At 32.0% G+C, this 15,482-nt stretch overlaps 1 long non-coding RNA gene across 2 annotated transcripts; it reads left to right on the top strand.

The window, feature by feature from the left end:
• The first annotated feature begins 1,649 nt into the window (after positions 1-1,649).
• LOC111703211 (uncharacterized) lies at positions 1,650-14,681 on the top strand. 2 transcript variants are annotated; one of them, XR_002765578.1, is made up of 5 exons: positions 1,650-1,685; positions 5,407-5,501; positions 9,413-9,499; positions 11,522-11,608; positions 14,671-14,681. It is a non-coding gene; the product is annotated as an uncharacterized LOC111703211 (long non-coding RNA). The 2 variants fall into 2 exon arrangements; XR_002765579.1 differs by lacking the exon at positions 11,522-11,608.
• The last annotated feature ends 801 nt before the right edge of the window (positions 14,682-15,482 follow it).

Below are 15,482 nucleotides of genomic sequence, written 5' to 3'. Positions count from 1 at the left end.
TGCGGGGCCTGGAGGTAATTCTGCAAATCCTGAGGTTCGGAGATCATTTTTGCGGGGATCATGGCGCCTCTGCACCCCCTCCCTAATTGGAAGGGAGTAAAATTCCTCTTTTTCTAATTTATCCTTCTCCTCTCCTTCTAGTTAATCCTTCTCTTCAACTTTCTCCTCTCCGTCTAGTTCATCTTTCTCCTCTCCTTCTAAATCAACTTTCTCCTCTCCTTCCAGTTCATCTTTCTCCTTTCCTTCTAGTTCATCTTTCTCCTCTCCTTCTAAATCAACTTTCTCCTCTCCTTCCAGTTCATCTTTCTCCTCTCCTTCTAGTTCATCTTTCTCCTCTCCTTCTAGTTCATATTTCTTCTCTTCTTCTAGTTCGTCTTTCTCCTCTCCTTCTAGTTCATCTTTCTCCTCTCCTTCTAGTTCATATTTCTCCTCTTCTTCTAGTTCGTCTTTCTCCTCTTCTTCTAGTTCATATTTCTCCTCTCCTTCTAGTTCATCTTTCTCCTCTCCTTCTAAATCACCTTTCTCCTCTCCTTCTAGTTCATCTTTCTCCTCTCCTTCTAGTTCAACTTTCTCCTCTCCTTCTAGTTCATCCTTCTCTTCCACTTCTCCTCTCCTTCTAGTTCATCCTGTCCTTCAACTTCTCGTCATTAAAAAATTATTTGATTTTTTAGGAATTGATGGAAATCAGAACTATGAAAACGGGAAAATCCATGAATTTATCCATTAAGGTATTTATACTTACAGATGTAAGAAAAGGAAAGGTTTGACGAACAAGCAACAAAAAAGCTAAAACTAATAAAGCCCTGAAATCTTGGTAATATATAAATGTGTTTATCTTATAATGGGCTAAACCGATCTGCCCCACATTATTGGGGTAACTTTCGTAACCCTATATTAGGTGTATGGCCTATCAGAACCGTTGATATACACTTTTTAAATGTTGGAAATCCACTAAACCAATAGCAAAATCTGGGAAATCTTTTATTGTTATTCCATGCAGATGGATTAGTAACAAAGCCAAGGTTTGGACAAGAAAGTTAAAATCCAGGATTATACAGTTGAACCCTAAATAAGCCATACCACGAAATAATTCATTAAATGTCGTATTCTTCACTTTCTGATACTGGAATGTTGCAGATATTTAGTTTTTTAATTAAATGATTATTGGGAGCTCTTTAAAACTGTTCCCGCATATTCATAGCTCTTTATTTATTTTCGCAAACACTGAGATTTACGTAATATAGTATGAAACCCTTTAAGAAATTGTCAAGACGACATTTTATAAACTTTTTCCATCAATGGCTCATTTAAGATTTAACTGAAGATTTTTTGTCAGATTTTCCATCTTGACTTCCTACTATTACTTAATTCAATTTAACATACTTAAGTACCCTCTTTTCATTTTTCTTATATCTTTTTACTCCAGATTTTATAACACAAACTTTAGACAACCCTTCCTTGAAACCGGAAGTAACGTAGACCTAGATGTGAGATTTCGCGTAAATATTACGCCAACTAGGCATGCGCGGAGGACATACATCGACCTCAAGGGAGGAGGAGGGGAGTGGGTGGATACACCACGGGGGGAGGATGATATGAGGGGGGAGTAGACCACGAGGGTGGGAGGGGGAGGGGGAGAGACCAACAGCCTCTAGTTCAGTCACGAGACAACCTCAGGATACTAGGTATCTATACTTTAACTCTCTATGGATATTCTTTATACATTTATAAGTTACGTTTAGGCTCTCGACTTATTCTTTTTGGTAGCCTACCTATATACTTTACCCTTCCTCAAATGCCATCCTTTCCTCATATACCCTTCCTTCCTCACATACCCTTTCTTCCTCGTATACCCTTCCTTCCTCATATCCCCTTCCTTCCTTATATACCCTTCCTTCCTCATATACCCTTCCTTCCTCACATACCCTTTCTTCCTCATATTCCCTTACTTCCTCATATACCCTTCCTTTCTTATTTACCCTACCTTCCTTATATACCCTTCCTTCCTAATATTGAATTTCCGGCTTAATATACCTGGACTTTCTTACCTCACATGATATCCTTTCCGTGCCTCATAGACATCCTTTCTAATATATTAAACTAACTCTAAACATTGTAGCATGGCAAATTAATTACAGTGTATATAAAACTAAAATTTAATTTAAATTATGTATGTGTGTAATTTGTTTCGGAGAAATTGGTACTTTAAAAACTAAATCGATACATTTTAGAATCATTAAGTTTTGTAAAAAAAATTTTGTTCAAATAAAATAAAAAAGTTTTACGGTTTTCATGTACTATAAAACCCTTTCTTCCTCTTACACCATTCCTTTCATCATATACCTTCCTTCCCATATATCCTTCCTTCCTCATATACCATTCCTTTCATCTAGACTTTCCTTCCCTTATATCCTTCCTTCCTTTATATTCCATTCCTTCCCTATATACCCTTCCTTCCTCATATACCATTCCTTCCTCATATACTATTCCTTCCTCATATACTATTCCTTCCATATATCCTTCCTTCCTCATATACCATTCCTTCCTCATATACCATTCCTCTTCCTCATATACTATTCCTTCCTCATATACCATTCCTTCCTCATATACCATTCCTTCCTCATATACTATTCCTTCCATATATCCTTCCTTATCGAACCCTTAATTCTAATATACCTATATATTACTCAGAAACAAGAGAAACAACTTTAAATTATCCGACTTCTCCCCTATTTACTGGACGTATCATAAAATCCATTTATAAAATTGGTTTTTCCTCCACTATTTTTTTCCTTAATGGACACGTGTAGACATTGAAAGAGAATTACTGGATGGATAGTTAAAAACGTAAAACCATGAATTAAATTTTAAAAAAGGAAATTAGAAAAAAATAACAGTTTTATGATTACAATTATTTCTATATTTTCACAAAAACTTCGCAGAGCGGTTTTATTATTTCACTTAATTGTTCAATAGGACGTTAAGTAACTTAACGTCCCTCTGGTGAAGGAATCATAGGTCGAGGTAATGTTGGCCAAAAGACGACAAATCTGTTTTTCATATTTCTTTTCCTAATAACGAGACTAATTGTTTTCAGGGATTTAAGCCACTAGCTTAGGCCAGACTAAATCAGGCATTTTAAAGTAAATCAAAATACATATTGCAAATCAAATAAAAATTTAAATTATATACAGTGAGAACCAGAAAACACCGGAACAGAAAGACGATTTTAGGCTCAAGTTGTCACTTTAAATAGTCCAGTAAACATTAGACACAACAATTGTGCAGTGTAAAAGGCCCATCTCACTGAGTAAGGGATTTGATAAGTCACTGGTATAACTATTTGATTTGTAACATCAAATACGCTTAAATATTACTTTAATGTCGTCTTCCTATTCCATAGTTTTCTTACTGAATGTTTTGATTAATTCTATTGTAAATGTTATTATTCTTATCGGTACGTTCACTCTTAAAATATTATTATAAATTATTACATTGTTAACATAAGTTTGATAATTATTAGCCTCTTACATTATTAATGTAGCATTAAATTAAAATTATTGATTTAAAAACAATGCTTAAACCAATTTTACAAAATAGAAAGCAAGTTTAATGTTATATATATACAGTGATAACCATAAAACTGTAGAATAGGAAGACGACATTAAAGCTATACTGAAGTACATTTGATGTTGTTAAAAAGCACATAGTTTTACTACAAGTTAGTAAATCAATTCTTATGTGAAATGGGTCCGTTTACACTGCACAATTGCTGGGTTTCATGTTCTTTCGACAAAGCGTGAGTCTTCTTGGTTGTCACTTCAGTTCCATTCCAAAGAAAATTTTATTCTACGCGTTTTTGTTGAGATAATTAAAAACATTTTAAAATATCTCAGCTCATAATTTAAATTTGTTTAATTATCTTATCAAAGGAGTTGAGTTTTTGCCACAAACTCTGATTTTCTAATCTCTATATCTTTGTAACCCAATGCGTAGACCTTATATATTTCAAACTATTAATACTTATAGATAAAATAATCTAAGTTTGAAATATCACAGGGTTGCACCATCAGGTTGTAAAATTATTAGGATCAGAAGATTTGAGTTTGTGGTAAAAACTCAATTCCTTTTAGTTGTATACTAGTTTTAACAAAATCCAGATATTTCTGATTATGCAGAGTTTTTTGTTACTTGGACACAAAAATTTCAAAAGATTCAAAGTTTTTAAAGTTTTTAAAGTTAAATTGAACATAAAATATTCATTTCTATGTTTAATCCCTTCTAGAAGATTTGATTTTCTCGAATTTTTAGAACTCATTTTCCGATTTCCCTTTCGTTTGGATATTTTCTTATCTTCTTGTTCCCTTTTGCATATTTTTATTTTTTTTACTTTCACTTTTTTGTCTCTCTCCTCTTTAATATCCTCTTTTACCAGCTCAGCAATCTGCTGAACACTGTTAATCTATTCTATTCATTTTTTAATACTTATGAAGAAACCATTTTCTCCAAACTTTGAACAATTTACCCATCAAGAATATTAAATAGAACTGTCTTTGCCACAAGTTTAAAGAAAATCTAACAGGGTATAAATAAATAACTTAAATATCAATAACTATAAATATAAAGGCACTAAATATCTTGAAGATTATTTAGTGGATTTGTAGAAAATTAAAGAAAAGAAAATTTTTCTAATCTATAATTTGAGGTGATCTAAACTTGAAGATATTATTATACAATATACGCATTTTTTACACTCTGCTCTAGACAGAAGAAAGGTCAAATTTATGCGACATTATTTTTCAACTAGATGAGTGTTTTCTCATTAGCTTTTCAACTAGATGAGTTATGATTGAAACGTGTAAGATTCTTAAATTAAATCAAATCTAATATACAGAGACCTTCATTATACCGTCGTTTTACTCATTAAAATTAAATATTTCTTGGCAATTTTCTAGCTTGTTTTTGTTGTAGAAACTCACGAGATTATTTCTTGAAAATCAGGATCGATCATCGTTTCCGTGACCGAGAAATCTTCATTATTTTAACATAAATATAGTGAACTGTTGATGGTTATTTTTAAATAATAAAGGAATTGAGTCTTTGGAACAAAATCAAATATTTAAACCTTAATATCTTTTGAATTCGATGTTGTAAACCTTTGATATTTCAGACTCAGATTATTTGATCTAGCAGAATTCATAGTTTGAAATATCTAAGGTCTGCAACATTTGGTTCCAAAGATATAGTGATTAGAAAATCAGAGTTTGTGGCAAAGACTCAATTCCTTTAAGTGGTGGGAATGATACATAGCAATAGCAGATTATGTATCAAAAACGTTTCGTGATAAATATCTATTATGTTTAATATTTATTGTGTTCATCCAATCTAAAATTTGTTTATTTTTAGAATACCAGGAGCTCCCCAGGGAGAAAAGTTGCCAAAATTTCGTTCGCGAATTTCAAGTCTTCCTTCGCCTCTAATGTCACCACTCTTCGGAGAAGGTTAGTCACGGTTTTATTTTTTATTCTTTAATTCTTAATTATATCAGATAAGACAATGAATTATATCAGATACGACAATGAATTATATCAGATAAGACAATGAATTATATCAGATAAGACAATGAATTATATCAGATAAGACAATGAATTATATCAGATAAGACAATGAATTATATCAGATAAGACAATGAATTATATCAGATAAGACAATGAATTATATCAGATAAGACAATGAATTATATCAGATAAGACAATGAATTATATCAGATAAGACAATGAATTATATCAGATAAGACAATGAATTATATCAGATAAGACAATGAATTATATCAGATAAGACAATGAATTATATCAGATAAGACAATGAATTATATCAGATAAGACAATGAATTATATCAGATAAGACAATGAATTATATCAGATAAGACAATGAATTATATCACATAAGACAATGAATCCCTCGCTTACGCTCGTGATAAAATCTCATCAAAAAAGTCTCGAAAAAACCATTCCTGCTAAATTTTGCAGTTCTCCCTGGTAAATCCTCGCTAATAGTAAATACATAGTTATTTTTACCAAATATGGGTCCCTCTGGAATATAGACAGTTTGTAATAATTGATATTAGTTTTTTATATTGTATGTTTGGATTACTATACATCAGAAATATAATTGAGAAAAATTGGTGTTCAATACATTTTTCATTCCACGCAATATTGTAATAATACATCTGGGGATACAATATTATAATTATTTATAAATAAAAACATACAAATAAAAGTTGTTATCTTAAATATTGCGACCTACTAACATGAGTCCTATCGTTGCATGATCTAAACCAGTACAAGGATTTAGAGGTCTAGTGTATAATCATAAACTTTTACTCTTCTGTCCTATAGTAAACCCATCAGAGTTCGGTCGACCCAGTGCATTTTGTAGACTGGTAGGCCGGATCCATGTTAACTTCCTAATGATCTCTTTCCGACCTATATACAGATAATATTAATGATGTTTTCTGTGATTTTGCTAAATACTGTCAAAATCAATAAATTTATTTTCGCAATCAGAGCATTTTTTTGAAAATTGTTACTCAGAAAAAAAATCTTACACCTGGTCGTTACTTTTTTACGTTTAACTAGTTAATAATTATACCTTTCCGCTCAAGAAACAGTGAAAAAAATATTAAAATCCAGGTTCTGTTGAGCTTATTTGTGTATTTTTTTTCTTTTTTGCTTAAAGTGATTGGAATTAAGGTTCTAATGAGCATTTTTGTTTCTATGTCTGATCAAAACTGTTGAACCTCTAAAGTACAATAGGTGGGAACAGAGAAATGGACCAATTATACACGTCGTCACAAGTGTCAAATATAACAAGGAAATCGAGATTTTCTCACATTAGTTTTCCAAGATTAAATAAAAAAGTGTAAAAACAGAAAATAAAGAACACATAAAATTGCACTTATCTTACTGTAAGATTAGCGACCACATAGCTCAAATTAATTAAATTCGGTGAATTTATAGAGGACGTGAGTCAGACTCTAAATAACAACGCATAAATAACTTCCAGTATATATATTTCTTATAACTTATTACTAGAGGGTTCAGAACTAGAGTCAATATCGAAATCACACGTGTAGATGTTTTATCAGTACTATGCCCCGTATCCGTTCTATCTCATTCTGTTGTGGCCTTCAAATCCTCGTAAGGGGTTTCTGAGGAGGCAGCAGAACCCATGATCAGGCTGCGTACTGAGACCATGATCTTCTGGGGAAGTTTCTGTACGATGTGGTCGAATTTGGTTTTTGACTGTGTGATTTGGGCGTTTCTGAAAGCCGCCTCTGCATGAAGGAACCATAGGGTGGGGTCCTCTGTCCAGAAATCCGGGAGCTTGACGGAGACTTTGGCGACGAACTCGGTTGGAGTTTCTTTTTGGTCGGTCATGATGCTCGGATGTATCACTTAATGTTCAAAGTTCAAGAAAATCACAAAACTGGATAGCGTTTACTGTATGTTCAAAGTCGGGGGTCACCAATATAGAGGACGTGAGTCAGACTCTAAATAACAACGCATAAATAACTTCCAGTATATATATTTCTTATAACTTATTTCTAGAGGGTTCAGAACTAAAGTCAATATCAAAATCACACGTGTAGATGTTTTATCAGTACTATGCCCCGTATCCGTTCTATCTCATTCTGTTGGATCTTGTGGAGCTAGTTTAACGCGGCCAGGCATCGTCTTCCACAAATTAAACATTATTAATCAAATATTAAAAGACAGTAAAGGAAAGTGTATTTTGATCTTTTCTTATACACTGATTTTATTTGTTCTTAAATATCAATGTAGAACATCATTTTCCCTTTGTGTATCAAATTCCTGGATAATTCTGTCAAAAATTAATCAAAAAATATTGGTTTTCAAAGAATATCTATAAAATACTGTAGCTGGTATATTTTACAAGATGCAGTAAACTTTACAACTGTTACTAAACTGCCTTTATTCTAATCAAGGTTGTATAATTTTGTAGGTAAAGACGACTTTAATTGGAATAAACACTCTTAATCCTGATATGACGTCACTGCTTATTTTACAGAATAATATAATTTGCGGCTCAATTAATATAAACAAACTCAAAAATTGCAATCTTGGATTAGAATTGAATTTTTAGCTTCAAACTTGTTAGCACAATCAGTATCAAGTATCAGTGACGGCCAATGAGGTTTTAGAGTGTCCATTGCAAAAAAGACGATATAAACCTACATTGAAGCGTATCTATCTAACCTTATATACAACCTTGATTCCGATATATACAGATTCAGGGGTCAGAGTAAAATCAAAAGTTTATCTCTTTTTAAAAATCCCTTCTAGGCTTTATTTTAAGTAGTGTTTGATTTTCTTAAAACCATCCTGTGAAAAATATTGTTGGACCTGAGAAAAAACAAAACTATTTTTATATTCTCTGTTAAAATTAGAGTCTGTAGAAAAGTTTTAAAACATTTAATTTGCATTTTCTCTCTAATAAACGTTTTAGGACCGAACAATAAATGTAAAAACGTCCTTTAAATTGTAAACTCGATGGTTTTTTCAAGTCCCGGGCAAACTTTAAACCAGCTAGAGCACTAGCTGCACAGTACAATAACAAACCACGTACTTTACATTGTAAACTCTGGTTCATTTCAAGTGCCGGGTAAACTTTTAACCAGCTAGAGCACTAGCTGTACAGTACAATAACAAACCATGTCCTTTACATTTAAACTCTGGTTCATTTCAAGTGCCGGGTAAACTTTTAACCAGCTAGAGCACTAGCTGTACAGTACAATAACAAACCATGTCCTTTACATTTTAAACTCTGGTTCATTTCAAGTGCCTGGCAAACTTTTAACCAGCTAGAGCACTAGCTGTACAGTACAATAACAAACCATGTCCTTTACATTTTAAACTCTGGTTCATTTCAAGTGCCGGGTAAACTTTTAACCAGCTAGAGCACTAGCTGTACAGTACAATAATAAACCATGTTGGACAAACAGGGGCGGTACGCCAAATAACACATCACCTGCCAGTGAAATGTGAATTAAAGAATTTATTAAATACGAGTAGAAGTATATTTGGAACTCAATGGTCTGTGCTGTACAATTTATCTTGTCCCTAAAGGCCGTTTCTAAACAAAAAATAGAGTTTAGAGTGCAGAAAAAAATCAAAATTATCTTTCGAAAAAATAGATTTTTTTACAATGCTAGGGTTGACGTTTTTTAGATGTTTCGAATATGAAAAGTGTTGGTTTCAATAAAAATCGTTGATAGGTACTATAGGCTAGGTTTTTCATTTTGTTCAGTAATAAAAGTATTATGCCTGTTTTATAAAATGTGAGCTTTATGCAAATTTAATAGAATTAATACTTATGAATGTATTTCTAGGTTATCAAGTGAGAATGTCTCCTCTCCTTACGATGACCGGCTCGACAAGGTTGACCCTGACGGTGAACTTGGCATGCAAAAATCCAGGTAGAAAATAAAAACACAATCCACCTAACCAAAGAACTGATAACTTGTCTAAAACTATTTTTTAATCCTTCCATCTTTGCAACCTGACTAGTGTAATCCTAGACAATTCTCTGTTAATTTTCTATGCCTAACCCAACCTGAATTTAAATGCTAAGAACCTTTTAATTAGTTATTAATCCCATCTATTTAAAGGTTTTTGGTCTTAAGTTAAAAAGATAACATATTTTGATAGGGTTGGGTTAGGGCTAAACATTAACGAATTTCACCGATAATGGAAAGTTGCCCAATCATATTTTTACTATATGATCCAGCAGAATTCATAGTTTGAACAATCAAAGGTCTTTTCAATCAGGTTTCACAGATATTATAAGAAATTTAGTTTAGAGTTTGAGGAGAATAATCATGGCTACTTGTTTGTAACATTTCTTTTTTTATTATTATTTTAGTTCGAGGTTAGTTTTGATTCTGTTAGAAGTTAGGATTGTTTTATTATTGTATAAACTTGATTTGAAAGTTATCAATAACAGTCTTGTTTTTCCCAAAGTTTCTGAGCAAATTGCATTTTTTTTTGATTTAATCTGAATACCAACATCTACTGAGTTTTATCAATCAGGGTTCAGTTCAGGTCAAATCTACTCAATCTGTATTCAGTTTGAAATTTGTAGAGATTACAACTTTATCATTTCTACCTTAGCAACAAGTTAAAATCGAACTTGAAGCAATCTTAAAAATGTTCCCTGAAAAGGAAGTCACTTTAATTTCAAGTAACCCGGTCCATTCATTTTTGAGTCACTATGCTAGGTTTAAAAACTTTATCTGATCAGTAGTGTAGATGATATATTCGTATTTCTGGCTTGACAACTTTTTAATTCTTACAATCTCCTTCATTGTTCCTGTAATAGAAATCCACAAGTTACATTAAAGAGAAACTTTAGTTAATTGAAAATAATCAAATTTTCAAGAAAAAAGCATTATCATCTGAATACTTCTTGATCAGACAAAGCTTTTAAGCATAATATTCTGAATCTGATATGGTACTCTTTAAACTATTCTGAATCTGATATGCTACTCTTTAAACTATTCTGAATCTGATATGCTACTCTTTAAAATATTCTGAATCTGGTATGGTACTCTTTAAACTATTCTGAATCTGATATGCTACTCTTTAAATTATTCTGAATCTGAAATGCTTCTCTTTAAACTATTCTGAATCTGATATGCTTCTCTTTAAACTATTTTGAATCTGATATTCTACTCTTTAAACTATTCTGAATCTGATATGGTACTCTTTAAACTATTCTGAATCTGATATGCTACTCTTTAAACTATCCTGAATCTGATATGCTACTGTTTAAACTATTCTGAATCTGATATGCAACTCTTTAAACTATTTTGAATCTGATACGATACTCTTTAAACTATTCTGAATCTGATATGCTACTCCTTAAACTATTCTGAATCTGATATGCTACTCTTTAAACTATTCTTAATCTGATATGGTATTCTTTAAACTATTCTGAATCTGATATGCTACTCTTTAAACTATTCTGAATCTGATATGCTACTCTTAAAACTATTCTGAATCTGATATGCAACTCTTTAAACTATTCTGAATCTGATATGCTACTCCTTAAACTATTCTGAATCTGATATGCTACTCTTTAAACTATTCTGAATCTGATATGCTACTCTTAAAACTATTCTGAATCTGATATGCTACTCTTTAAACTATTCTNCACATTTGTAGATATGCTACTCTTTAAACTATTCTGAATCTGATATGCTACTCTTTAAACTATTCTGTATCTGATATGCTACTCTTTAAACTATTCTGAATATGATATGCTACTCTTTAAAAGGAATGCCACTTGAAATTACGACTACAATCCCTTTAATGAAATAAAAACGAGTTCAAGCTTTATCTACAAAAACACAAAGAATTAGAGAATGAGTGTTTACTATTCTCATCAAATTATATTTAAATTCTTCGCATAATAAAAATCTATATTTTGGAATTTAAAGGAGGACACCTAGCCGTCCTCCCTCGAGGACGGGAGAGGGTACCCGGAGCAGGAATCCGTCCTCGGATAGAGGACACGAGTTAACCCGGTAACCAGAAATATTGTAAGAGCTTTAGAAAAATGAAATATTATAATTAGATTTAGAGAACATTAGGTTTACACAAGGGTTCCGGTGGGGTTCTGGGGTTCCTGGAGAATAGAAAAAACTGAGAGGGTTGTTACACTGTACAATGTACATTTAGTAACAACCAATACCGCGAAAGGACAATAATTTGTAAAAATAAATTAGTTACATTTAGGTAACTTAGTTGAAAAATATTTATAGAGCAATAGTTTAAGTAGATAATTAATCTTAAACAACAAGAACAGAAATTATCAAAACAATGTATATTAGTTGATATGCTTCTTACTCAACTACAGTGATAACCGGATAACTTTGGAATATAAACTCGACTTTTAAACTCAAGTTAAAACCTTAAATAGTCCAATGAGAATAATACACAGCTATTGTGCATTGTAAACAGACTAATTTCACATGGTATGTTATTTTATAACTTACTAGTAAAGCTATTTGCTTTGTAACAACATCAAATTCACTTTAGTAATGCTATAATGTCGTCTTTCTATTCTACAGTTTTCTGGTTTTCATTGTATAAAATTAGATTAGTATATTGAAAGCACAGGTATTTACAAAATGATATGAAACAGCATGACCAACTTTTAAAAAACTAGATTAAATAAATAAATAAATAAATAAAAAATCTTAAAATTCTCATTAATTTCAAAATGGTTAAATTTTGCAAACATGAAGTCTGAAATAAGCCATGCAACCAATGTTTGAAAAAAAAATTTATTTGAAAGCTCGTGTATTGCTTACAATGTGTAACCATTTTGCAAGTATATTTAAACAAAATAGAAATTACAATTTGTAAGTTTTCAAATTTCTCAGATTTTGAAGAGTCTTACCCAAAAACATGAAATGCCAAAAATAGATTTTTTAAAGGATTTGAGTTCCTGCCACACATGTTCTAGACCTTAGATATTTCAAACTATTATTAATTTTGTTGGATCAAGTTTGAAATATCAAAAGTATAAACCATGAGGTTTCAAAGATATTAGGATTCGAAAAATTGAGTTTATGTCAAAGGCTCAATTCCTTTTGCTAATTTTCCAGCTCGTTTAATCTGTAAAATATAGATAAAATACGATTAACCATTAATGTAGAGATAAAGGTTTTAATTGTATACAGTTATAACTTTTTGAGGATAATCTCTAAATAGTCAGGAAATGGTCAGGGAATGGTCAGGGAATGGTCAGGAAATGGTCAGGGAATGGTCAGGGAATGGTCAGGGAATGGTCAGGAAATGGTCAGGGAATGGTCAGGAAATGGTCATGGAATGGTCAGGGAATGGTTAGGGAATGGTCAGGGAATGGTCAGGGAATGGTCAGGGAATGGTCAGGGAATGGTCAGGGAATGGTCAGGGAATGGTCAGGGAATGGCCAGGAAATGGTCAAGGAATGGTCAGGAAATGGTCATAGAATGGTCAGGGAATGGTTAGGGAATGGTCAGGGAATGGTCAGGGAATGGTCAGGGAATGGTCAGGGAATGGTCAGGGAATGGTTAGGGAATGGTCATGGAATGGTCAGGGAATGGTCATGGAATGGTCAGGGAATGGTCAGGGAATGGTCAGGGAATGGTCAGGGAATGGTCAGGGAATGGTCAGGGAATGGTCAGGGAATGGTCAGGGAATGGTCAGGGAATGGTTAGGGAATGGTCATGGAATGGTCAGGGAATGGTCATGGAATGGTCAGGGAATAGTCAGGGAATGGTCATGGAATGGTCAGGGAATAGTCAGGGAATGGTCAGGGAATGGTCAGGGAATCGTCAGGGAATTAAAATTGAATGAAAATTTCATAAGAAGAACTGTTGAGTTTTCTTTAAAACGACCATGCCAGGATCTAATCTACAATTTAAACAAATTTCTATTTTGTTTGTTTTCATTTTCATGTCATAACTCATAATCAGGGTAAAAATTGTAATATTTAATTTTTAAAGTTTCAATATTACCGTTTTTAATTTAGATAAAAAATGTTGCAATAAGGTAACTGCAGATGAAGATTATGTTTATGTTATTATGTAGTTAACGTGCATATAAGGTACAGATTAAGATTATGTTTATGTTATTATGTAGTTAACGTGCATATAAGGTACAGATGAAGATTATGTTTATTCTATTATGTAGTTAACGTGCATATAAGGTTATTTCCAAACTGTTTAAGATCAAAGTAAAACGAGGAATGTAATTTTATTTTTCAATTTTGATCTTTAGATCTTGTTTTGAAATCTTTTTTATATTTTCTAAAGGGAGGCATATATATATATTCTATTAAAATTTATAGATCTAATGCCGCTTAGATAAAAGACGAGTTTTAGTTTAGCACTCTCATATGTGTATAGGCATTCTGTTTATTAACTAATTTGGCGAGGATGATATAAATGAAAGCCTGAACTAAAGAAGTTTTAATTTTATATTTCGAAACAATATTAATTAGAATAATGGAATCTTTGTTTAAAATTAGTAACATTTGTAGAATAATTGGCACTTTTTAAAACTAAAATTAAAGATTATATTTGATTGTGTGAATGAGTTTATTGTTATGGCTTGATATACTCTTGCTTTATATAGAGGACAATTAAAACAATTAGTCAGCAATTAAAAACAAAACCGGCCTCAGATCTTAGAACACAACCTCTTTTGATTTTGTAGCCATGCACATGAAGTTTTAATTACTGAAAATTGTTTATATTCTGCTTTGTAAGAGGAATTAATTAAATTTCTTCATTAGATTAAAGGTAGCGCGAGGATGTGTTGAAAATAGGGCTGGGGTTTCTACTTCTTGGAAGCCGTTCCGTTCTGTTCGTTCCTGTGAAAGAACGATCCTTCCCCTGGATGGAAGCCCAGCAATTAGGGCTGGACGTGTTTATACTTTTTGGCTATCGTTCCGTTCCGTTTTGTTTCTTTTCGTGAAAGAATGATCGTTCCTCAGGAACGAAGCACAGCCATAGTGGAAACCAAATATTTGTTTTGTCAGATTTAATGGCTTCTGTTTTCCTCAAACAATTAAATTAAACCAAGAATATTTTTCTAGATTGAGCGGAGTTGATGTTAAAAAAATAGTAATAATTATAATGATAATAATATTACTGAACTTGACAATATCATTTAATTATTTCTGATAAGCTGACAAGAAATCATTTATTAATATATTTTTTTTCTTATTCGATTTTCTTTGATCTATTCAAGCTACTCAATTGGATGAAAGAATCCATGGATATTATTAGTTTTCAAGTTTAGTTCTTTTTACTTTATTGTTAAGAGAAATCCTCTTAAATAGAATTATAATGTAAAAAAGTTGATATTGGTTCTCGAATATTAATATATGTCACGGAAACACGACTTTTACATTTTCATAAATCATAAATATATAACGTGACACTAACTAGAACTAAGCATGCCCATTTCCTTTAATTCTGTGTCTTTTCTTTTATTAAAGGTTTATACATTGGTTTTAGTTCAACAAATTGTTTTTCAAAGATGAACTGATCCCTTTATCTTTGCACCCTGATGATGTAAATCTTTGATTTTTCCCAATATCAAAGATCTACGCTATTGGGTTGCGGCAACATTGTGGCAAAACTCAGTTTCTTTTGATTATTTGAATTTGACTTCGGTATTTATTCGCTCGAAGCCTATCATAAGTTTTTATTTAATCGCGATTTTTGTTTAAACCAGTGAGAGGCCTGCTAAGAACTAATGAGAAGCCTACTATTATTGTTTTTGCTTAGATTACCTAACGTTTAGCTTTTTACCTTGAAACATTAAGTAAATTGATTTTTTAGCCAATGTGAGAACAAGAAGACGGACACAGAAAGATCTGATAATTTTTTTCTTTAAAACCAA

This window comes from Eurytemora carolleeae, unplaced genomic scaffold (genome assembly GCF_000591075.1).
Source record: "Eurytemora carolleeae unplaced genomic scaffold, Eaff_2.0 scaffold17, whole genome shotgun sequence".
NCBI classification, from domain to species: Eukaryota; Metazoa; Arthropoda; class Copepoda; order Calanoida; family Temoridae; genus Eurytemora; species Eurytemora carolleeae.
The sequence above is the reverse complement of the archived record's forward strand: the minus strand, read 5'-3'. Positions and strand labels throughout refer to the sequence as shown.